Genomic DNA, 26,834 nt, shown 5'->3' with positions numbered 1-26,834 from the left:
GAATCCTCTAAGGATTTTATGTGGATGAGATTACCAGCAGTTATTGGCATGTGTAACTGAGTATCATCAGCATAGCAATGAAAGGTAATCGCAAAACGCCGCAATATATGGCCAAGGGGTGCTATACAGAGGTGGGCACAGATAACCAAAAAATTAATTTCAATAACAGATAATCAGGTAACTGAAAAGTTATCCTTGATAAAGATAAACCACCCAAAAATGTATCAGAACTTACAGATAACCGATAAATTCCAGTATTGTTTCGGGTACATTTACAACTACTAACATGCTGAATTTGAGTTTTAAAACCACAATTGCTTTTGGAAGCATCAAAAGTGACAAAAGACCCAAACAATGAGCCAGTACTTCTATGTTTGAACATGCTGCCCCTGCCCCTGCCCCTGCCCCTGAAAGCTACACAGTTACAGCACAGACGCACCCTGAGAGCAGCCAGAAAGCCACCTCTCTACCAATCACAATGCTCTGGTCAGTCTGAGGTCTTGAAAAATAAAGGCATGCTGACTTATGGTTTTGTGTGAATACTGATAGAATAACTCCATTAATGTCAATTCTGTCATTTGTATAAAGTTAAAATATAACATATCTTTTAATGTTGAATAATGCACTAATTCACAGACAGATCGCAAAGGATTCTGGGTAAAAGTGCCTCTGCTAAACACTGATTGGTTCAGTCATTCATTATGTAAACCAACACGTTAATGTGACGTGTCGTGTGTTGGTGTTTACAGATAAATGTGCTTTTGTAAAATATTCCATTTTTATTTGTAAAAACAGGCATTTTTACGCAGCCCTGGAAGTGTCATTGCAAAATGTTTTGCATGTGGAGAGAATGTGCGCTCATTTTATTAGTTTCATTATTTTTATTATTAGTTTTATGATGTGTGCACGTTTTATGATGTTGTAAAATGTGCACTCAATATTGTCTTGACACATTGTCTTTTTCAGATGATTTTTCATTCGTGCAAGAATTTTTTGGACCGAGTTTCAGGTTAATCGCGCGTCCTGCATCGTGTAGTGTATATGGAGTAACAAGCTGCGTTTAACATCTCACAACCACCTCCTGATCGCCGATCATATGGTCGAATAAAAATCAAACCTGTGTGATATTATTGTGGTCGACCGTCATGAGGTTATCTTGCTGCTAAAGAGCTACAAGCGTCCAACCGCTCACACTGTGCATGTGCAAACACCGCAGAGCTGTCTTGTAATGTTTTTTTTGTTGTTGTTTTTGTTTTGTTTTTAAACTTAATTTGTGTAAAAAAAAAAAAAAAAAAAAAAAAAGCCATTTGCAAAGCCAAAAAGTTGATTTGACAACCATCTGATATAACCGGGGTCAAAATAAATAGAACACTGCCATCTACTGGTGCCCAGACACTTAGTACTTAGGGCAAATACTGCCATGAACACTACTGGCCAGTAGATGGCAGTAGAGGCCTTGAAAACTTGAAAACAAAACAAAATTCCAGATAATCCGTGTCTGCTATCAATCAATCAATCAATTTTTTTTATATAGCGCCAAATCACAACAAACAGTTGCCCCAAGGCGCTTTATATTGTAAGGCAAGGCCATACAATAATTATGTAAAACCCCAACGGTCAAAACGACCCCCTGTGAGCAAGCACTTGGCTACAGTGGGAAGGAAAAACTCCCTTTTAACAGGAAGAAACCTCCAGCAGAACCAGGCTGAGGGAGGGGCAGTCTTCTGCTGGGACTGGTTGGGGCTGAGGGAGAGAACCAGGAAAAAGACATGCTGTGGAGGGGAGCAGAGATCGATCACTAATGATTAAATGCAGAGTGGTGCATACAGAGCAAAAAGAGAAAGAAACAGTGCATCATGGGAACCCCCCAGCAGTCTACGTCTATAGCAGCATAACTAAGGGATGGTTCAGGGTCACCTGATCCAGCCCTAACTATAAGCTTTAGCAAAAAGGAAAGTTTTAAGCCTAATCTTAAAAGTAGAGAGGGTGTCTGTCTCCCTGATCTGAATTGGGAGCTGGTTCCACAGGAGAGGAGCCTGAAAGCTGAAGGCTCTGCCTCCCATTCTACTCTTACAAACCCTAGGAACTACAAGTAAGCCTGCAGTCTGAGAGCGAAGCGCTCTATTGGGGTGATATGGTACTACGAGGTCCCTAAGATAAGATGGGACCTGATTATTCAAAACCTTATAAGTAAGAAGAAGAATTTTAAATTCTATTCTAGAATTAACAGGAAGCCAATGAAGAGAGGCCAATATGGGTGAGATATGCTCTCTCCTTCTAGTCCCCGTCAGTACTCTAGCTGCAGCATTTTGAATTAACTGAAGGCTTTTTAGGGAACTTTTAGGACAACCTGATAATAATGAATTACAATAGTCCAGCCTAGAGGAAATAAATGCATGAATTAGTTTTTCAGCATCACTCTGAGACAAGACCTTTCTGATTTTAGAGATATTGCGTAAATGCAAAAAAGCAGTCCTACATATTTGTTTAATATGCGCTTTGAATGACATATCCTGATCAAAAATGACTCCAAGATTTCTCACAGTATTACTAGAGGTCAGGGTAATGCCATCCAGAGTAAGGATCTGGTTAGACACCATGTTTCTAAGATTTGTGGGGCCAAGTACAATAACTTCAGTTTTATCTGAGTTTAAAAGCAGGAAATTAGAGGTCATCCATGTCTTTATGTCTGTAAGACAATCCTGCAGTTTAGCTAATTGGTGTGTCCCCTCTGGCTTCATGGATAGATAAAACTGGGTATCATCTGCGTAACAATGAAAATTTAAGCAATACCGTCTAATAATACTGCCTAAGGGAAGCATGTATAAAGTGAATAAAATTGGTCCTAGCACAGAACCTTGTGGAACTCCATAATTAACTTTAGTCTGTGAAGAAGATTCCCCATTTACATGAACAAATTGTAATCTATTAGACAAATATGATTCAAACCACCGCAGCACAGTGCCTTTAATACCTATGGCATGCTCTAATCTCTGTAATAAAATTTTATGGTCAACAGTATCAAAAGCAGCACTGAGGTCTAACAGAACAAGCACAGAGATGAGTCCACTGTCCGAGGCCATAAGAAGATCATTTGTAACCTTCACTAATGCTGTTTCTATACTATGATGAATTCTAAAACCTGACTGAAACTCTTCAAATAGACCATTCCTCTGCAGATGATCAGTTAGCTGTTTTACAACTACCCTTTCAAGAATTTTTGAGAGAAAAGGAAGGTTGGAGATTGGCCTATAATTAGCTAAGATAGCTGGGTCAAGTGATGGCTTTTTAAGTAATGGTTTAATTACTGCCACCTTAAAAGCCTGTGGTACATAGCCAACTAACAAAGATAGATTGATCATATTTAAGATCGAAGCATTAAATAATGGTAGGGCTTCCTTGAGCAGCCTGGTAGGAATGGGGTCTAATAAACATGTTGATGGTTTGGATGAAGTAACTAATGAAAATAACTCAGACAGAACAATCGGAGAGAAAGAGTCTAACCAAATACAGGCATCACTGAAAGCAGCCAAAGATAACGATACGTCTTTGGGATGGTTATGAGTAATTTTTTTTCTCTAATAGTTAAAATTTTGTTAGCAAAGAAAGTCATGAAGTCATTACTAGTTAAAGTTAAAGGAATACTCAGCTCAATAGAGCTCTGACTCTTTGTCAGCCTGGCTACAGTGCTGAAAAGAAACCTGGGGTTGTTCTTATTTTCTTCAATTAGTGATGAGTAGAAAGATGTCCTAGCTTTACAGAGGGCTTTTTTATAGAGCAACAGACTCTTTTTCCAGGCTAAGTGAAGATCTTCTAAATTAGTGAGACGCCATTTCCTCTCCAACTTACGGGTTATCTGCTTTAAGCTACGAGTTTGTGAGTTATACCACGGAGTCAGGCACTTCTGATTTAAAGCTCTCTTTTTTAGAGGAGCTACAGCATCCAAAGTTGTCTTCAATGAGGATGTAAAACTATTGATGAGATACTCTATCTCACTTACAGAGTTTAGGTAGCTACTCTGCACTGTGTTGGTATATGGCATTAGAGAACATAAAGAAGGAATCATATCCTTAAACCTAGTTACAGCGCTTTCTGAAAGACTTCTAGTGTAATGAAACTTATTCCCCACTGCTGGGTAGTCCATCAGAGTAAATGTAAATGTTATTAAGAAATGATCAGACAGAAGGGAGTTTTCAGGGAATACTGTTAAGTCTTCTATTTCCATACCATAAGTCAGAACAAGATCTAAGATATGATTAAAGTGGTGGGTGGACTCATTTACTTTTTGAGCAAAGCCAATAGAGTCTAATAATAGATTAAATGCAGTGTTGAGGCTGTCATTCTCAGCATCTGTGTGGATGTTAAAATCGCCCACTATAATTATCTTATCTGAGCTAAGCACTAAGTCAGACAAAAGGTCTGAAAATTCACAGAGAAACTCACAGTAACGACCAGGTGGACGATAGATAATAACAAATAAAACTGGTTTTTGGGACTTCCAATTTGGATGGACAAGACTAAGAGTCAAGCTTTCAAATGAATTAAAGCTCTGTCTGGGTTTTTGATTAATTAATAAGCTGGAATGGAAGATTGCTGCTAATCCTCCGCCCCGGCCCGTGCTACGAGCATTCTGACAGTTAGTGTGACTCGGGGGTGTTGACTCATTTAAACTAACATATTCATCCTGCTGTAACCAGGTTTCTGTAAGGCAGAATAAATCAATATGTTGATCAATTATTATATCATTTACCAACAGGGACTTAGAAGAGAGAGACCTAATGTTTAATAGACCACATTTAACTGTTTTAGTATGTGGTGCATTTGAAGGTGCTATATTATTTTTTCTTTTTGAATTTTTATGCTTAAATAGATTTTTGCTGGTTATTGGTAGTCTGGGAGCAGGCACCGTCTCTACGTGGATGGGGTATTGGGGGGATGGCAGGGGGAGAGAAGCTGCAGAGAGGTGTGTAAGACTACAACTCTGCTTCCTGGTCCCAACCCTGGATAGTCACGGTTTGGAGGATTTAAGAAAATTGGCCAGATTTCTAAAAATGAGAGCTGCTCCATCCAAAGTGGGATGGATGCCGTCTCTCCTAACAAGACCAGGTTTTCCCCAGAAGCTTTGCCAATTATCTATGAAGCCCACCTCATTTTTTGGACACCACTCAGACAGCCAGCAATTCAAGGAGAACATGCGGCTAAACATGTCACTCCCGGTCTGATTGGAGAGGGGCCCAGAGAAAACTACAGAGTCCGACATTGTTTTTGCAAAGTTACACACCGATTTAATGTTAATTTTAGTGACCTCCGATTGGCGTAACCGGGTGTCATTACTGCCGACGTGAATTACAATCTTACCAAATTTAAGCTTAGCCTTAGCCAGCAGTTTCAAATTTCCTTCAATGTCGCCTGCTCTGGCCCCCGGAAGACAATTGACTATGGTTGCTGGTGTCGCTAACTTCACATTTCGCAAAACAGAGTCGCCAATAACCAGAGTTTGATCCTCGGCGGGTGTGTCGTCGAGTGGGGAAAAACGGTTAGAGATGTGAACGGGTTGGCGGTGTACACGGGGCTTCTGTTTAGGGCTACGCTTCCTCCTCACAGTCACCCAGTCAGCCTGCTTTCCCGGCTGCTCGGGATCTGCCAGGGGGTAACTAACGGCGGCTAAGCTACCTTGGTCCGCACCGACTACAGGGGCCTGGCTAGCTGTAGAATTTTCCACGGTGCAGAGCCGAGTCTCCAATTCGCCCAGCCTGGCCTCCAAAGCTACGAATAAGCTACACTTATTACAAGTACCGTTACTGCTAAAGGAGGCCGAGGAATAACTAAACATTTCACACCCAGAGCAGAAAAGTGCGGGAGAGACAGGAGAAGCCGCCATGCTAAATCGGCTAAGAGCTAGTAGAGAGCTAGTCTGCTACATTTAAGATGCGTGGAATTTAACAAGCGCAAATACAATAACGTCTATAAACCCAGAGAATATATTCACGAGAGTTTAGGCACTAGAGTTTAATGCTGCTGTCTGTGGAGCCTGAACAGAGTGTCTGAAATGCATTTGTCCTGTCGAGATTACCCTATCCTACCCATAATGCACTTCTAGGCACAGCATGTGCTCACAAAACCTTAAAAATTAGCACATTACTTTGAAACTAAAACATATATCTGATATTTTCACTTTATAAAACTTCAGACGTGACAGTAATTTTAAATAACTTGTTCAAAATTAGTTTGGTTAAAGTTTGAAGCATAAGTTAAAAATGTATGCCTCTGGATGACTTGGGTGATATTGCCAGTGTATCAGTATGGTATTACAGAAAATTATTTTTTTGTGTGTGTGTGTGGTTAGTTCTCCTTTGCCTGCAGAGGATAGAGTGGTTTCTCCTGAAAGCAACTCTCTTCTGTTTGCAGAGAGTAGAACTATACATCTATTAGGAAACTTTTAACAGGTAGGTCTCAAGTGATTTTAAAAATGTTTGCCACTGTTCAGCTTGGTTTACTATGTTATCTGTCTAAAAGTTATCGGACGAAAATTTATCGGAAGATAATTAGTCCGATAATGGTTTTTAAAGTTATCTAAAGAGATAATCAGAAAATGAAAACATTATCTTTGATAATTATCTGTTATTGGATTATTGGAAGTGTGCCCACCACTGGTGCTATATAAAGGATAAAAGAATGGGGCCTATTTCATGTCACCAAGGTTTGAGGTAGTGATGTTGTACACGACACAGTGAGAATGAATAAAGTGCTTGCAGATCAAATAATGCTTTACGATTTAAAAAAAAAAAATCAATATAGAAACATTAAAAATACAAGCTTGTAAAAAGAAAGCCACAACAGTTTCCAAGTTAGAAAGCAACAAGCAAAGACAAAATTTGAACTCCATATACAGCACAAACATTAAAGCACTAATTTGTTCCTGTTTTGTTATGACTAGATAAAAAGTGAAGTTATCCTTTGATATTTGCTGAGTAAAAGTGCAGAGAACTGTAATTTTTTTTAATAGTCACAATAAAAATAACAAAATTTCCATTCTTGTAACTGATGATAAAATAATAATAAAATGACAATAAAATTATAAAAATAATAATAACAATAATAACAGTCCTTCATTCTATCACGCCATTGCTACATTAACGTGAAAAACAAGACAAACGAGACATTTTCTCCTATCAGTCATATAAAACAGAAAGGCACTGTGGTGTGTCCAGGCAGGTGTTCCAGAGATCTGAGAGATGAGGGTGTCAGTCAGAAGTCAGCAGAGCGATGAGGCTGTCACAGGGAAACCCTGCGCTCCTGAATAGTTAATATCACATGGATCACTTCAGTGGCCACACCACACAAGACACCACAGACAGAATCACACAGCTTGAAAATTAATTTGTCTTTTACACAGAGCACAATGGACTTACTGGATGACAGCAGAGGAGCGATGGAGTAAATCAATGAGCTCACCTTCTGGAAGGGTCACTTCAACCAAGCCATAAAAACAATGTGCACACGTGTTATCGAGCCATGCAGATAATTTAATTTTCATGTACATCTGGGGAGTTCCAGTCCAGTAAAGGTGAGACCAGTTTCTCTGGTGATATCACAAACATTGGAATAAATAAATAAATATATCATTTGGACACTGTTCCTGAAGGGAAACTTGAATCTCTTATAGTAATCGTTAAAGTCGTCCCATCCTGTCTGATGCTGAGACCCTGATTCATGCAATTGTCGCTTCTAGATTGGACTATTGCAATGTTCTATTTTGTGGTTTACCACAGTCCAGCATTAGGGGCTCTCCAACTGGTTCAAAATGCTGCTGCCTGACTTCTGACACGAAGCAGAAGGTTTGACCACATTATACGTACCTGTTCTGAAATCCCTTCACTGGCTTCCTGTCTCTGTGAGATCGGATTTTAAGGTGCTGTTACGGGCCTATAAATTTGTTCATGGACTGGCACCTCTCTACCTGGCTGACCTGGTTGAGCCCTACGTGCCGGCATGGGCCTTGGGTTCGCAGGGTGCAGGACTGCTGTGTGTTTCTAGGGTGAATAAGAAGTCTGAGGGTCACAGAGCTTTTTCTTATCATGGCCTGGCTCTGTGGAAAGATCTCCTGGCACAGATACGGCAGTCGGAGACTGTGGAGATTTTTAATTTTAGATTAAAGGCCCATCTATTTTCCCTGTTCATCATTAGTATTTTATGTTATTGTGTGTTTTTTAAATTCTTTTTACTTTTTTATATTTTTATTCTTTTATTGTGCTTTTTAATCTTTTAATTCAATTTGTTCTGTGTTTCAAGTTGTGTTGTGTGAAGCGCCTTGAGGCAACCCCATCGTGAATTGGCGCTATATAAAATAATAAATTTGAATTTTGAGTTTGAGTAATAGCTTCATAGCATCATACATTTCCATGATATCGGAGAAGAAACAGTTTGCACTTTTTGTATCGGACTAACAGTTGCCCCATTGACACTTTTTATACCAGATTAACAGATGCCCTCCCTTTGGGGGTCCCCACAGCAGACATTCATTCACTCATTTTCTATACCTGCTTACTCCAATCATTGGGCATGGGGGGGGGGGGGGGGGTTGCAGAGGCTATCCCAGCAGTCAAAGAGTGAGAGGCAAGGTAGACCCTGCAGGATAGAACTGAGACATTTGCTGTTTCACAGTTGTGAATCTCCAGTCATTTCGCGGGCCGTGACTCACGCGAGAGGTCAGTTTCAGCAGAGTTCCGATTTAGGACACAGTGTAAACCAGCCCCGTGAATTATGGACAACAAGACAACACCTGGGCATGACAGAAGTTCATCACAGGTGCTACACCTCCTCCAGATAACCCTCTCAACTTGGGAGAATGTGTCATCATCATAATTGCCCGTGAACTCGCTGGATCATTGCTAGCCAGTTTTTACATGTGACGTGAGATGCCACAACTCTCCTGGCTCCGGAGTGCATTCTGGGAAGCACAGGGGGATTATGGGAAACATTAAAGTACTGAATACTTGGCATGATTTTGCATGTAGGGTTCCACTGCCTCGAGTCCCATTGCACAGAGTTTGAAGGATTTCGTGCATAAAACGCACAGTGCTTAGAAGACATTCTGCAAAATCTTCCTTAAAAAGCCCATTTTCGTTGAGCGTCCCAGCAAGAAAGAAAATAGATTTATTGGTTCCGCTTTCTGCGTTATGAGATGCTTTCACTAGGGCTGCAACAAACGATTATTTGGATCATCAATGAATCTGATGGGGTTTCGACACGATTAATCGATTAATCAGATTAGCGGGGAATTTTTTTTTAAAATGTGGCAGGGAAACAATTTTTCTCTCCTTCCATCACTTTATTTAACAACAGAACATTTGAAAACTTAAAATACTTGAAAATCAACAAATCATCAAATGTCCCTTGGCTGTTGAAATATAAAATAATAAAGAATAAAACAGTTTATAATAAAGAACAAAAATAATTATTTCAAATGGAATTGCTTTATCAAAGTGCTGAGTTGCCATAAAACAACATTGAAACATATAAATGTTATAAAATATATGGTGAAAAAGAGGTATTTTTGTTGCTGAAATAAGCAATTAATGTAACCAGTTAACCATAAAACCTAAATCAAAAACTGTAGCCTGACTCATTATATGTGCAACATTCTCTGTATAACTTGTAAACTATGTGGTCATTTCACAATGACACATGTGACTCATGTCTCTTTCTCTAAAATTGTATTGTAGCATTACTAGTTATTATGACTATTATTATTGTTGCTATTATTATTAATATATAAATAAAAATAAATTAAAAAATATTATAATTTGTAACACATTTGATTCTTTTACGACAACAAACGCTGAGCCATTAATTATTATACAGAAAACAAATGCACAAACATGCTGAAATGCCAGCAGCTTAATGCTAACTTTAACATTGAAAACGCCATAGACATGCTAATGCTTTAACATCGGCGTTAGCATAAAATACATCTATCAACTGTTTCAGAAGACCATAACAGGTCAGTTTAACATGAAAAGGTAAATATTCCTCACAGACATATGTTCTTTAGGGTTTTAGTGAGGAAAAATTAAGATAAAGCGAAATAAAACAAATGAAACCAACGAAGAAGCAGCTCGAAGCACTGCTTCATTGGTTCAAGATTCAAAGCAAAGCTCGGTTGATTATATGAAAGAAATGAAATATTTGTGGTAAAACAAACTTATTTAGCAACTAATCAATGACTAAATTAGTTGACAACTATTTTAATAATCAATTTTAATCAATTAATTCAATTAGTTGTTTCAGCTCCAGCTTTCACTGAACTATACATATAAAAATAAAAAAGATATTTTAATGTGAGAAGAAAACACCATGACGGCGGCAGAGAATGAATGAATGAATGTCAGAAGGAAGCATTAATAAACTCCTATTTTATGTCTTCGCATTTTTAAAATGCAAAGGACTGGCGTTGCGTGTTCGCCGCTCCTTTGTTTTTTCTCCAGTTTTCTCGTTTGTAACTTGGTTTTTAGTGGTTTGAGTGTATTTTTTTTTAATCTTTGGGTATGTACTTGACGTGGTTCTTGGTCCTTCAGTGTGCATTTTTAACCATTTTGATTGTTAAGTGCCTTTTTTGCACTGCATGACGCCGCACTTCACTCCCTCGGCTAGCGCGATCCTAAGCTACTCTGCAGCTGAGCTACGGAGCCTGAACAACAACAATGTTCCTCGGGACATTCTCGCTATCAGAGAGCTTGGTTTGCTCCGCCGGCCTCGCTGCGTCTACAGATGCTCCCGGAGAAAGTTTGTATTCCATCGGACTGGGTCGTCTGTGCCGGTTATCTGGTCAGCTGAGCGCATCAGCACTTGGCGCCCACGTCATCAGAGCACTGCAGCTTCTGGGACTTGTAGTCCTGCTGTGACGACAGCGGTTTCTGACACTCTCCGGGCGCTGGATGGAAAGCGTGGAGTGGATTTTAAGCTACTCAGGCCTATCCAAAGACGTCAGTCTGTCAAACCGACAGAAGTCTTCAGTTTGGGTCTCATTAACATCAGATCACTGTCCTCAAAATCCTTGTTGATCAGTGATCTAATTATGGATCATCACTTGGACATGATTGGGTTATGTGAAACCTGGCTCAAACCCACAGCTGTTCTTACTCTGAATGAGGCCTGCCCACCAGGGTACACATTTGGTCACATGTCTCGTGGTGCAAAGGAAGGCAGGGGTGTGCTTTTATTTATAAATCCAGGTTTACCTTCTTGACTGCTGGGGGTCATAAATATAATTAATTTGAGCATCTGACTCTCTGCTCTGCTCATGATGCTACATATTGTCAGGGTCAGAAGTATGGAAATCAGTCATGTTATTTTGTCACTGTTTATAGGCCTCCTGGCCCATACTCTGAATTCTTAGATGAATTTGGTGTGTTCATCTCTAGCCTTATTTTGTCACTGTTTATAGGCCTCCTGGCCCATACTCTGAATTCTTAGATGAATTTGGTGTGTTCATCTCTAGCCTGTCAGCTAGTACAGACAACATTTTGATTATTGGTGACTTTAACATTCACATAAATAAACCCTCTGATCCCCTTTGCAAGTCATTTATGGAACCTGTGGATGCGTTGGGATTCCAGCAATGCATTCAGGATTCAACGCATATTAGTGAAGATACCCTTGATTTGGTTCTCACACGTGGCCTTGCTGTCACGAACATTGACATTTTGCCTCTTGCCTCGGTGGTCTCTGACCACTCATTTATTAGGTGTGTGCATTTATGTTGCTGCGTTTAGTGGACCGAAAGCCTTGTCTATCTCTGCAGCGACACATTAATCCCTCAAGTATGACTGAACTCGAAGCCAGACTGCCTGAAATTTGGGCTTTAGGGTTGGCGAATATTCAATCAGTGGATAGTCTTGCAAATGGCTTGAATTCAGCGCTCAAGGCTACACTGGATAAGGTTGCGCCTCCTCTTTTAAGGCCACGCCTTCCCAGGGCACAGTCGCCTTGGTTCAGTGGTTACTTGTGTGACCTTAGGCAGAAGGCTCGAGGTTTGGAACAGAAATGGCGTAGTTCTAAATTAGAGGTGTTCCACCTTGCATGGCATGATGCTGTCTTAGATTATAAGCAGGCACTACTGGCTACAAAGCGTGCCTATTATTTTGATTTGATCAATAAAAACAAGCATAACTCAAACTTTTAGTTTGAAACTGTATAGTAGAGAAGCTTCACCTGGACTGGGTTGCTTGACGCGAGGACGTTTCGCTTCAAATCGCAGAAGCTTCGTCAGCTAAAATTCTTGCTCTGGTAGTCTGACTTCTGTCTTGACTCTTGTAGAGAAGAATAAATAGAAGCCAACAAATGCTGGAGTTTTTTAAACCTAACCAGACCCCTCCTACCGAGAGGCCGACTGCTATAGGCTAGTGACTAAACAATAGCTCTAATTAGCACCTATTGTGCTCTAGTTAGCACCCTCCTAATGACAGGCCAGCTGTCCCTCCTAATGATGGGATGGAAGCCTCTCCCGATGGCTCCCTTGACGACTCTCCTGATGACGTGAATGACTCATTACCATAAACAAAAGACTGAAACTGCTTTGACCTGAGTACCCCATTGTAAACAGGGGACAAAGCGTGTCTCAGACCCCCTCCCCGGTTAAGGCTGGGTTTCAACTGTTTCACATAGAATGCTTCCTTGACACTTCTCTCAAACCATTTCTTCTCTCTGGCTAAGATTTTAACTTCCTTGTCCTCAAACGTGTGGTTAGTGTCTTTCAGGTGGAGATGAACTGCAGACTGAGGTCCATTTGCGCCCTCTCTGCGGTGCTGGTATAGCCTTTTGTGTAAAGGTTGCTTAGTCTCACCTATGTAGTGTTCATTACAGTTTTCCTGACATCTGATAGAATACACTACATTGCTCTATGTGTAACTAGGGATCCTGTCCTTAGGGTGAACTAATTTCTGTCTCAAGGTGTTAACTGGTTTAAAGTAAACTGGGATTTTGTGCTGTCTGGAGATCCTCTGTAGTTTTTCCCCTACTCCTGCTAAATAAGGGAGAGACACTCCTCTTCTTCTTGTCTCCATCTCCTGTCTATCTGGTCTCTTTGTTTTCTGGGACTTCTGCACTTTGTCCAGGGACCATCGTGGGTACCCACATACTGTGAGGGCTTTCCGTACAAGTTGTTGTTCTTTAGCCCTTCCCTCTGCACTTGTAGGCACCTGTAGGGCTCTGTGTTGAAACAGTAGCATTTCTCATTCATGGACAGCCACCTGTTATTCACGTTCCCTTTTCAGCACAGGACTTCTTGGACTATTTCGAGAAGAAAATTGAGGATATTAGTTTGAGCATATCTCAGCAGGCTTTGGTCCAACCACTGCATACTGCTATGGAGGTGGATGCGCCCACTGAGGTGTTACCCAGATTTACAGATTTTGATGGTATCTCGCTAGGCGCGCTGACGAAGCTCATGACATGTACTAAAAGCACAACCTGTTTACTTGATCTTATACCAACAAAACTGTTTAAGGACCTGTGGCCCATTCTTGGACCAACTGTGCTGGTAATTATAAATCTCTCATTAACTTCTGGATCTGTTCCTAAATGTTTCAAGTCTGCAGTGATTAAACCATTACTTAAGAAATCCAATCTCGACCCTAGTGTATTGAAGAATTATAGACCGATATCAAATCTATCATTTTGTTCTAAAATCCTGGAAAAAGTGGTTTTGCGACAGCTCATGGACTACCTCACTGAGAATAATCTTTCTGAGCCATTGCAATCTGCTTTTAGAAAATATCACTCCACAGAGACAGCACTTACTAAAGTAGTGAATGACCTTTTGCGAGCAATGGACTCAGACACCACCACAGTCTTGGTGCTGCTGGATCTTAGTGCTGCGTTTGATACTGTGGATCATCATATTTTACTCAATAGGCTGGAGAATCACTTTGGGATTACTGGAACTGCTCTTGCATGGTTGACGTCATACCTGTCCAGTCGTTCTTACTGTGTATTGTGTAATGGCACCTCCTCTGATCGTAGGGACATGAAGTTTGGGGTTCCGCAGGGATCCGTTTTAGGCCCCCTGCTTTTTTCCCTTTATTATGTAGCACTCCTTGGGAATACACCCCTTGTACATGCCAATAACTGCTGGTAATCTCATTCACATAAAATCTTTGGAAGATTGCCTTGCATCAGTAAGAAGTTGGATGTCTAGTAACTTCCTGCTTTTAAATTCTGATAAGACTGAAGTTATGGTTCTTGGTCCAGTGAGGTATCGACATCAATTTGATCAGGTAGCACTTAGCTTAGGTTCGTGTGTTATACATCGGATAAAGTGAGGATCCTTGGAGTAATTTTTGATCCTACGTTGTCCTTTGATCTCAACATTAGTCCTTTGATCTCAACATTAGAGACATTACGAGGACTGCTTTCTTCATTTGCGAAATATAGCAAAGATTCGTCCCATCCTGTCTATGGCTGATGCTGAGACTTTGATTCAAGCATTTGTCTCTTCTAGATTGGACTATTGTAATACTCTATTTTCTGGCTTACCGCAGTCCAGGATTAGGGGTCTTCAACTGGTTCAAAACGCTGCTGCCAGACTTTTGACACAAAGCAGAAAGTTTGACCACATTATGCCCATTTTGGCATCCCTGCACTGGCTTCCTGTTCCTGCAAGATCGGATTTTAAAGTACTGTTACTAGTTTATAAAATTGTTCATGGACTTGCACCTCCCTATCTGGCTGACCTGGTAAGCCCCTATGTACCGGCTCGGGCCCTGCGTTCTCAGGGTGCAGGACTTCTGTGTGTTCCCAGGGTGAATAAAAAGTCTGCCAGTCACAGAGCTTTCTTCTACCCTGCTCTGTGGAACAATCTCCCGGCACACATTCGGCAGTCGGATACTGTGGAGACTTTTAAGTCACATTTAAAGACTCATTTGTTTTCCCTGTTTTATCATTAGTGTTATGATGTGTTTTATTCTTGTATTCTTTTATGGTTGTCTTTTTATTGTGTTTTCAATTTTTAATTTTTTTTTTTTTATGTTGTGTGAAGCGCCTTGAGACAATTTCATCGTGAATCGGCGCTATATAAATTAATAAATTTTGAAAGACTTGTGAATGACTGATTTAAGGCATTTTAAAACCAGTTAAGTCCTTTTTTTTTTTTACATTTTACATTAATTCCTTCAATGCCATTTAAGACTTTTTATGTATGAAGTTGACAGTGTATCTCAAAATCTTAAACTGTGCTGTAGCTGTGCTGTGTTAAGCCTTTTGTAAAGAAATCTGTTTTTATTTTGTGATGTGGGAGATTCCACTGTGACAGGAACCCAATAAAACAAGGCGCACACGCACACTGAAAAATGTAACCCTACAGCCTGGTGCTGTTGCTTCTGGCAAAGTCGGGAGCTGCCCAGTGGTGAGTCTCTGACAACCTACAGGAAGAGGAACCTTGGTCTCCACCTTGGAACGATACAATGACACACAAATGCACCTCCGCCTGGCTTACCAACAGACACACCCTCCTGACAAACAGCAGCACACGCCCTCGCTTTCCCTGTTTCTCCTCACTTCTCCTAAAACACACTCGGTTCCCAACATGCAGTTCACATCACCACATCTGAAATCCAGACCCGGCTCATACTGCTGCCAAGTTACACAGTGATCCCGCCACGCCCCACCAGCGGGCTACTGCTACTGACCACACAGTCAACAACAAGATACAAGGGAGGGGGAAAAAAAACAAAAACCCTACAACAAAAGGAACAACACAATCTGTACTTTGTCTTTTTATATACCATCCATACGTCTATAAAATAGGAGTACACAGCACCAGGGGCTCAGACACGGATCCATACAGTCGTGCCACATAACAGTACATACCCTCAAATTTTTTACTTAATAAATGTGGAATACTTTTAAACTGCCAAATTAAACAAACAAAGAAAAAAAAATGCCCCAATGTTAGGGTGTTTTCACCTGCACGCTATAACTAAGAAACGGCAACAGATATCCTCAAAAAACTGCACACACAAATACTGACAGTACTGTACTTTCTGGACTATATGTCACATCAGAGTATTAGTTGCCTTGCAAAACTGCATCATGAAGAGAAGCACTTAAGATAAGTCCATAAGTTGCATTTATTTTTTAAGCATTGTGCTACCTTCATGCAACACGTGTATTCAGTGCATTATTAATTTATAATGGAAACACCATGTTAGCAAGCAGAAGCTAACCCAGCTAACAAAATAAAGTTCCCAAAATGTTAGAACAATGTCTTTTAACCAGTGTCATGTGTTAGTTTTTCCACCAGATGGCACGCTCAGTTATTTTTCACACCTGGATCAGATGAATGATTGATTATTGACAGACTATTTAAACCCTGACTTTCTGTTCAGTAGGTGTCAGATAATTGTGAGCATTGCCAGACTCTTGCAGGCCTTCCAGGTCCTTCCAGAGCCACGATCCATAATCCAGACCATTACAAGGAGGACCAAGCCTGATTGCCTTTCTGTGACCTTGACTGCGTCTTCCTGCTGTGTGCTTAAGACGCCAGAGCTTCCTGCAGCTAAACTTCAGGTAACCTGGCCTCCCCTCTAATTCCTGTATTAGAGCAAACTGCCATTCCTGGTGTTCCAGACAATTCCTGCGTGGCTCCCATGCTGCCCTGGCTCCTAGTTCCTGGCTACCTGCACAGCTATGTCACTTTGGAACTCCTCGGCTCTGTGCTCAAAGCGCGACTCTGCTACATGCCAGTTAAGTTCCTCCTCATCTTAGTGGGATCCCATTCTCACTCATTTCTGTCTGTGACTGTGCTATGATAAAGAACTGTTCCAAGAACTCTTCCTAAGAACTGCATGAATTCTGATATCAAACAATTAAGAACCCAGCTGTATCAAGTCCTGCTTAATTGGAACTGTGTCACAACGTGCAGCACTTGCCCTCTAACCTCTGGATACAATTTATGAACAATTTGTGAACAATTCCTGAACAGTAAACCTTATTTCTTAAGAAGAGAACATTATTTCCACACCTCCGAAGCAACCTGTGTTAAGCCTTTTGTGAACTGTGACTGTTTTGAGGATCCAGCATTATGAGTGCATTCACTCACCCTGTGTGTCTTTATTCCCCATACTTCCTGGATTCTGAGGCAAGTGTTCCACCTGGTCCTGGTCCTTGAACCTTAGAAATCATTGTCCTTCAAGACTAGCTCAGGATACTGCAGCTCCCTATTTTCACCGCCAGGAGGTGGGCCATCTCTCCATACTGCAGGCATCCTAGCACAGCACCTTTTATTTATTGTTTATAAATAAATATATTTTCCTTTGTACTTCTTCCCATGTCCAGCTCCCTGCATTTGGGTCCATTGCCTCAAACAGTCTGGTTCCGTCCCCTACCCATATCAACATTATCTGTAAAGTTCTTGGAATGTTTCAGAGGGAAGTTTTATTTATTTATGTTTTTGGTTACCAGAACATTTGAAGGTAACGTTAGCACAAACATTTTGTGAACGTTAGACATTCTGGGAACATTTTTAAGGACAGTTACTTTTTGGTTCCCATAACGTTTGGCAATAACATTAGCACAAATTTTTTGAGAAAGTTTTTATGGAAAGTTTCTTTTTGATTCCCAGAACATTTGACAGTAAAGTTAGCAAAAACATTTTGAGAACATTAGACTTAGCATTCTGGGAATGTTTTTATGGAAACTTTCTTTTTGGTTTCCAGAACATTCTGGTAACGTTAGCTTAAGTCGTAATCTAGTCATTGAAAGAAATTCGGCGTAAGAAAGACGGTGAGACTAGAATTAATATATTTATCTAAACTATAAACATTACTTGTCAATATATAAAAGGAAGTAATGTTATGTAAATGTTCTAGAAACATTTCTGATAACCATAACCTAAATATAACCAATATATAAAGTTACAAAAACATTATGTGCTAGCTGGGAACAGACTAATTACAGTAATGTTAATGTACGAGGCACAAAAACAGTCAAAAATGTCAATGGAGAGCTAAGTGTGTGGCTGTTTACCTCACTCGATGTAAATAGACATTTGAATTTATTATATTATTTTAAATTGCAATCATCCAGGCAGACAACTAGCCCATTCCCACTCCTTGAAAGTAACCACCTATCTGCCGCAGCCAGGTGAAGTATATCGCGATATATGCAATGCACATGACCGATATGGTGAAGCCGACACTCATTCGCAGGGAAACTCAAACCTAGATGTGATGATTTCTTGACATGAAAATCCTTCTCTGTTCCACTCCAGCCTGAAGTCGTGTCTGGTGGAGCAACAGACAAAATTGGCACAATGTACAGTTTCTCCAATCATAGCCACAGAAGCCTATCACTACTTCAGAATTCTCTGGGTGTCTTGGTGGCTTCCCTCACTTGTATGGTCACTCATGTTCCTAATATGTAGATTGCCCAATTAAGTCTACAAGCACAACGCCAGTGCTTCATTTTAAGGCCACTGTTTTGGTGCACAGAGGTAAGATTATAAAAATTGTGTCACTATTATAGACTGGACTTTTTGAATGATTTGGTTACATCTGACCTGTTTACGACAATCATGGTTAACACTATTTTACAGTTGCTACACTTATGTGAAAACATCCCATAAAATCGAATAGCGATGTGGCTTATTCCAGAAAATATATCATCTTCTTTATCTTATATAACCGATGTGAACGCTTTGCACAAAAGGGTTCAGTACTTTTCAAGTAATCCTGCTAAAGCACAGACAGACAGACAAAAAGTGAACTCTTTGGTGGAGGTGAAAATAAATCACAGTGCAGACGTGGGATTTGACCAGCTGAGATAATCACACGTGGGTTGCACATGTTGGGTTACACACCCTGGAAATAGAAACAGGGTGGGACGGCTGCATTCGCACATCTCTGTTGTGTAAGCACCAATATAAAATTACTCAAGTTAATCCACAAAAGGATGCACAAAAGGACAGCAATTGAGAGAAAAGGGATTCTTGTATTCTAATACAACTAAAGAGGTCATTTTGAACTAAATACATTTTTATCTACGTTTACAGTTTATAGCAAGCACCAGGGCCTGGGATCAAAACCCAATAAGACCAACGAATGCTTCATGTAATTAGAAACACCCACAGAACCAAAATCACGAGAGACTCCCTGACTCTGCCCAAATCCACAGACAAACCTCAAGCTAACTCGCTTGTTTGACTCCAGCGTCGCCTCTTTTTAACCCTGGCACTGCTCCCGCTCACTTCTTTCCCGAGCAACTCAAGAAACAAGCCCCGTCACATTACCCGACGCCTACAGTCCTAAACGTGCATAATGTACTAACAACAACTGCAGTTGCCACGTCTGCACCGACCGCAAGTCTTTACAAAATGAGTAAAGAGCACAAAATCCCGATTTCCCGAAACCACAGTCCCCTCAGAGAAAATACACATTTCTTGTCTCACTGTTCCAATTTTCAGTGAAAGCACAGAGTGGAAAGACGAGTAATCCTTACTTTATTCATGCCTGTAAGGTAAGAAACTACATTGTCTAAACTTGCACAATCACGAGCATGTCTGTGGGTTGATGTGTTAAGCATTATTTCTGCATGAGTTTGCAGCAATATCAAAACATACTGTAGCATTGTGTGGTTTGCCTGGAGACAGGGCCGTGTCTCCAGCCAGTTTCTTTGGGTTACCATGGATCAGGTTGCCCCGTGTTCCTGCAGCTCTTCGGGCCAATGAAGCCATTATGAGCAAAATGAATTATGAACCAGGTCTTCTTTACACCAACCCCTCCCTTCTTTCTCCATCGCTTCTCTTTCATGTCTCAATGCCTTGTTCATCACCTGTTCTTTGTTTTTTGTCCAAGGCTCGCTCTTCACACTCGCTCTATTATAAACTAACACAGCTTTCGGCCTCACTCATAACTCTCTAACCTCGTTTCATCAAAGCTTTGATGTTCTCTTTGGGAAGTAATGAATGATTTTTAATGGAAGTAAAACAAGCACAGAGACAAAAGTTTGTAAAATTAATTATCTTGATTTGTCTGCGTTCCTTTTTATTAGGCAGTTAGATGAAATCTTAAAGCCGCCAGTCATTTTAGGATTTGTGGATTCATTATTTCCTCAGAAAATAGGATGAAACGACTGTTACAGTTTTCCACAGCACAACTGATGGCCATAAATGACTCAACCAGCAGTGCAAATAAAAAAAAAATACTGTATTTACAAGCACATGAAACAGAGGAAAGCAGCAACAGTTTCATTACGGGGGAAGGTGTAACTGGTAATGGTATTAGTAATGTTTGGGCATTTATGTTCCATCATCTTTGTGATTTAATAATGCAAAAATGTCAAGAAAGAAATAGGCAAAAGGAAAAATCTCTATCACAATGAAAAGCAGATAGATTAGTGGGATAAGGATTTGGACTACCAATACGGAGACTTGGATTTAATTCACGACCCAACCTGGTCTCACGGCAACTCATGCTTCAGCAGCACGAAATATACATTAATCTATTGGTTCGTGATATTGTGACAAAAAGCGCCTCATTTTCATCACGGCAGCACAAATTTATTCTCAAGCAGGGGGTCGTGGTGGTTATGGTTAGGGTGGGGGGAAAGAGTAACATTAGGTTATGGTTAAGGTTAGGGTTGGGGGTGGGAGTAGTGAGTTAAAAAAGTTCCATCACAAAATTTTGGCTCATTTCGTCAAGGAGCACAAAAGAAAAAAAAAACGTGAGACCGGGGTGTCACGGCCACGCTACTTGTTTGTGTCCTTGGACAAGACCCTTCATCTCTCTTGTCTCAGCCAACAGAGCTATAAATGGGTAATAGCCTTAGCTGGAGAAGTAACCTGTGATGGACTGGCGTCCTGTCTAGGAGGAGTCATAGACTCATCTGGGCATAAACATCAGAAACAATCTGTGTCAGGGACATATAGGACTTACTACTTCATGCTCCATTTTGACCGCAGAATCTTACATGTTTCAGGGGCAGTTAAGTCCCTGCTGCAGGATACCTCTGCACAGCCCTGAAACGGCATTGGGCATGGGTTCATTCTGACTGCTTGAACTCATGAAAATTCAGTAAGGTATATCTTATATATTATATTCCAATTCTAAGGTGGAACTATGCTAGTATACAAAGGTACATCTAAATATCTAAAAAGGAAGAGAAACATAGGAGAGTAGAAAAGAGTAGAGTAGAGCCACTTAGGTGCCTGGTCTTGAGAACTAGGGACGGTACGTTAAAAGCTTTTTTATCCCATAGGAACTCTCATTCCCACCCAAGCAGCTCAAGAAATGCATGTGTGCATGTGAAGGCAACATTACCAATCAGCATCTGTGAAAGTGACAGTTAGCAGAAACTAACAGAAGAACCTCAACAGAGAGAAAACAGGACAGATGGACTGACAAGGAGGCACAGACGAAGAACAATGTCAAGATTCAGATCCTCAAGAATGAATGACAAAGTCTATGTCAGTGCACCAGTGTGGCAAGATAAAAGTTAAGGACACCAAGCGTTTGAAAATACCACCAAAATGTTCCAAGAGAAAATTAAAAATTTGATGCAAGACTACAAGTGTCTGAATGACCACAAGAGAGAAGTTTCTCTACTTCAATACCATCTGAATACTGCACTACAGACCTACCAGTGACACAGGCACAAAAACTTGCTGTTTTTTGGTTCAATGATGTACATTACAAAAAAATATATTTAAGCATAAAAATTCAAAAAGAAAAAATAATATAGCACCTTCAACTGCACCACAGACTAAAACAGTTAAATGTGGTCTATTAAACATTAGATCTCTCTCTTCGAAGTCCCTGTAGTAAATGATATAATAAATGATCAACATATTGATTTATTCTGCCTAACAGAAACCTGGTTACAGCAGGATGGATATGTTAGTTTAAATGAGTCAACACCCCCGAGTCACACTAACTGCTAGAACACTCATAGCACGGGCCGAGGCGGAGGATTAGCAGTAATCTTCCACTCCAGCTTATTAATTAATCAAAAACCCAGACAGAGCTTTAATTGATTTGAAAGCTTGACTCTTAGTCTTGTCCATCCAAATTGGAAGTCCCAAAAACCAGTTTATTTGTTATTATCTATCGTCCACCTGGTCGTTACTGTGAGTTTTCTCTGTGAATTTTCGGACCTTTTGTCTGACTTAGTGCTCAGATAAGATAATTATAGTGGGCGATTGCCCACTATAATTATCTAATTTAGAAGATCTTCACTTAGCCTGGAAAAAGAGTCTGTTGCTCTATAAAAAAAAAGCCCTCCGTAAAGCTAGGACATCTTACTACTCATCACTAATTGAAGAAACTAAGAACAACCCCAGGTTTCTGTTCAGCACTGTAGCCAGGCTGACAAAGAGTCAGAGCTCTATTGAGCCGGGTATTCCTTTAACTTTAACTAGTAATGACTTCATGACTTTCTTTGCTAATACAATTTTAACTATTAGAGAAAAAATTACTCATAACCATCCCAAAGACGTATCGTTATCTTTGGCTGCTTTCAGTGATGCCGGTATTTGGTTAGACTCTTTCTCTCCGATTGTTCTGTCTGAGTTATTTTCATTAGTTACTTCCTCCAAACTATCAACATGTCTATTAGACCCCATTCCTACCAGGCTGCTCAAGGAAGCCCTACCATTAATTAATGCTTTGATCTTAAATATGATCAATCTATCTTTATTAGTTGGCTATGTACCACAGGCTTTTAAGGTTGCAGTAATTAAACCATTACTTAAAAAGCCATCACTTGACCCAGCTATCTTAGCTAATTATAGGCCAATCTCCAACCTTCCTTTTCTCTCACAAATTCCTTGAAAGGGTAGTTGTAAAACAGCTAACTGATCATCTGCAGAGGAATGGTCTATTTGAAGAGTTTCAGTCAGGTTTTAGAATTCATCATAGTACAGAAACAGCATTAGTGAAGGTTACAAATGATCTTCTTATGGCCTCAGACAGTGGACTCATCTCTGTGCTCGTTCTGTTAGACCTCAGTGCTGCTTTTGATACCGTTGACCATAAAATTTATTACAGAGATTAGAGCATGCATAGGTATTAAGGCACTGCGCTGCGGTGGTTTGAATCATATTTATCTAATAGATTACAATTTGTTCATGTAATGGGGAATCTTCTTCACAGACTAAGGTTAATTATGGAGTTCACAAGGTTCTGTGCTAGGACCAATTTTATTCACTTTATACGTTTCCCTTAGGCAGTATTATTAGACGGCATTGCTTAAATTTTCATTGTTATGCAGATGATACCCAGCTTATCTATCCATGAAGCGCACCAATTAGCTAACTGCGGATTGTCTTACAGACATAAAGACATGGATGACCTCTAATTTCCTGCTTTTAAACTCAGATAAAACTGAAGTTATTGGTACTTGGCCCCACAAATCTTAGAAACATGATCTCTAAACCAGATCCTTACTCTGGATGACATTACCCTGACCTCTAGTAATACTGTGAGAAATCTTGGAGTCATTTGTGATCAGATATGTCATTCAATGCGCATATTAAACAAATATGTAGGATTGCTTTTTTGCATTTGGCGCAATATCTCTAAAATTAGAAAGGTCTTGTCTCAGAGTGATGCTGAAAAACTAATTCATGCATTATTTCCTCTAGGCTGGACTATTGTAATTCATTATTATCAGGTTGTCCTAAAAGTTCCCTGAAAAGCCTTCAGTTAATTCAAAATGCTGCAGCTAGAGTGCTGACAGGGACTAGAAGGAGAGAGCATATCTCACCCATATTGGCCTCTCTTCATTGGCTTCCTGTAATTCTAGAATAAATTAAAAGTTCTTCTTCTTACTTATATGTTTTGAATAATCAGGGTCCCATCTTATCTTAGGGACCTCATAGTACCATATCAACCCCAATAGAGCGCTTCGATCTCAGACTGCAGGCTTACTTGTAGTTCCTAGGGTTTGTAAGAGTAGAATGGAGGCAGAGCCTTCACTTTCAGGCTCCTCTCCTGTGGAACAGCTCCAATTCAGATCAGGGAGACAGACCCCATCTCTACATTTTAAGATTAGGCTTAAAACGTTCCTTTTGCTAAAGCTTATAGTAGGGCTGGATCAGGTGACCCTGAACCATCCCTTAGTTATGCTGCTATAGACTTAGACTGCTGGGGGGTTCCCATGATGCACTGAGTGTTTCTTTCTCTTTTGCTCTGTATGCACACACTCTGCATTTAATCATTAGTGATTGATCTCTGCTCCCCTCCACAGCATGTCTTTTCCTGGTTCTCTCCCTCAGCCCCAACCAGTCCCAGCAGAAGACTGCCCCTGCCTGAGCCTGGTTCTGCTGGAGGTTTCTTCCTGTTAAAAGGGAGTTTTTCCTTCCCACTGTTGCCAAGTGCTTGCTCACAGGGGGTCGTTCTGACCGTTGGGGTTTTTCCGTAATTATTGTAATGGCCTTGCCTTACAATATAAAGTGCCTTGGGGCAACTGTTTGTTGTGATTTGGCGTTAGATAAATAAAATTGATTTGATTAATAAAATTTAAACTATTAGACAAAAAATTACTCATACCATCCCAAAGCATATCGTTCTCTTTGGCTGCTTCAGTGATGCCGGTATTGGTTAGACTCTTTCTCTCCGATTGTTCTGAGTTATTTTCATTAGTTACTTCCTCCAAGACCATCAACCATGTCTATTAGACCCCATTCCTACCAGGCTGCTCAAGGAAGCCCTACCATTAATTAATGCTTCGATCTTAAATATGATCAATCTGTCTTATTAGTTGGCTATGTACCACAGGCTTTTAAGGTGGCAGTAATTAAACCTTACTTAAAAAGCCATCACTTGACCCAGCTATCTTAGGCTAATTATAGGCCAATCTCCAACCTTCCTTTTCTCTCATCACAAAATTCCTTGAAAGGGTAGTTGTAAAACACTCACCTGTGTTGTGTGGGCCGCCAGAAGAGGAGGTACTGCTGGCCCACCACCAAGGGCGCCCTGCCTGAAGTGCGGGCTTCAGGCACGAGAGGGCGCAGTCGCCTCACAGGAGCAGCCATGGTGACAGCTGTCACGCATCACCTGCAACAGCTGTTACCCATCATCCTGATCAGCAGGGGAATATCAGCAGGACGACGCCAGTCCACCTCTTTGCCGAGAGTATCGTTCTACCTGAAGGTAACGTGCTCAGCTGACTGGTTAACAGTGATCTTTGTGACTTTTGTGAGTTGTTTAGCTGACTCCTTTCCAACGAGTGGTGGAGGTAGTGTTCCTGCCGTGCGGATTCCTGGGTGCAGACGCACCCACATTTAATTGTTCTCTTTTTTTTTCCTCAGCCAGCAGTACCAGGTCCGACACGCGAAGGCGTGGCCACCTTGGAGTTTGGGACGTGGCGGCTCCAGTATTCCCGGGTCTGGTGGCGGAGGAAAATCGGTGGTTCCGGTTCTGCTTTGGACAGACGTCTCCTATCTTCGAGCCTGCCCACACGACACCTTTTGTGATTTGGCTTTTGTCTATTGTTGTAATCTGATTGTATTTGTTGTGCCCATTCACAACAGTAAAGTGTTGTTATTTGACCTCATCCATTGTCCGTTCATTTGCGCCCCCTGTTGTGGGACCGTGTACCTACACTTTCCCAACAACACTGATCATCTTGCAGAGGAATGGTCTATTTGAAGAGTTTCAGTCAGGGTTTAGAATTCATCATAGTACAGAAACAGCATTAGTGAAGGTTACAAATTATCTTCTTATGGTCTCAGACAGTGGACTCATCTCTGTGCTTGTTCTGTTAGACCTCAGTGCTGCTTTTGATACTGTTGACCATAAAATTTTATTACAGAGATTAGAGCATGCCATAGGTATTAAAGGCACTGCGCTGCGGTGGTTTGAATCATATTTATCTAATAGATTACAATTTGTTCATGTAAATGGGGAATCTTCTTAACAGACTAAGGTTAATTATGGAGTTCCACAAGGTTCTGTGCTAGGACCAATTTATTCACTTTATACTGCTTCCCTTAGGCAGTATTATTAGACAGCATTGCTTAAATTTCATTGTTACGCAGATGATACCCAGCTTTATCTATCCATGAAGCCAGAGGACACACACCAATTAGCTAAACTGCAGGATTGTCTTACAGACATAAAGACATGGATGACCTCTAATTCCTGCTTTTAAACTCATATAAATAAAATTGATTTGATTTGATTTTGATTAAGGTGGAAAGGACGTTGCCATCAGAAACCTGCAGTCAGGTAAACAGTTAATGAATACAGATGTTTTTAGTGTTAGCATTACCTAATATCTAGTGGGAAGCCAAATTTTAAAAGGCATTAATAAGTCCTGCTTTTGCATTCTGACTAGCATGCTAATATTGGATAGCTAGCAAGCAAGCAAATTTTTTTCCTTATTCACGGTTTTAGAGTATCCCAGAATCCTTTGTGTGCTGGGGAGGGAGGCTTGATAATGGCTCAGCTTAATTAAATTAAGATAAAGCAAAATAAAACAAAGAACCAGTGAAGCAGCAGATCAAACTCTGCTTCACTGGTTCAAGGTTCAAAACAAAGCCGCGCTGCAGAAACGGTTGATTACACAGACCCACTACAGGGTCTGTAATCAATGTAGAGAAATGATCATTTTCCTGACAAACACCCCCAAAAACAACGGCCACTCTGAAGGACTGATAAGGGAATCGTTAAGCAAAAAGGTTATTGATGTCGATGGATCAAATCATTTTTTTTAAGGATACCCGAAAAGAACCGGTTCCCGAAACACAACCCTAACAGCTACACGCTTTTTTTTTTTTTTTTTTATAAAACTCACATTGCAAGACTCTCCATTATCTTAGTTAAACACCTAAATACATA

The 26,834-nt window shown here is 40.5% G+C and overlaps 1 protein-coding gene across 4 annotated transcripts in view; it reads right to left on the bottom strand.

Annotated features, from left to right (window-relative positions):
• Positions 1-26,834, bottom strand: part of prkd2 (protein kinase D2) — a 187,509-nt gene that overhangs the window by 37,712 nt on the left and 122,963 nt on the right. The gene's annotated exons all lie outside the window — the stretch shown is intronic.

Source organism: Thalassophryne amazonica, chromosome 4 (assembly GCF_902500255.1).
Source record: "Thalassophryne amazonica chromosome 4, fThaAma1.1, whole genome shotgun sequence".
Taxonomy (NCBI): domain Eukaryota; kingdom Metazoa; phylum Chordata; class Actinopteri; order Batrachoidiformes; family Batrachoididae; genus Thalassophryne; species Thalassophryne amazonica.
Note: the sequence above shows the minus strand (reverse complement) of the source record. Positions and strands in the feature narration are given on the sequence as shown.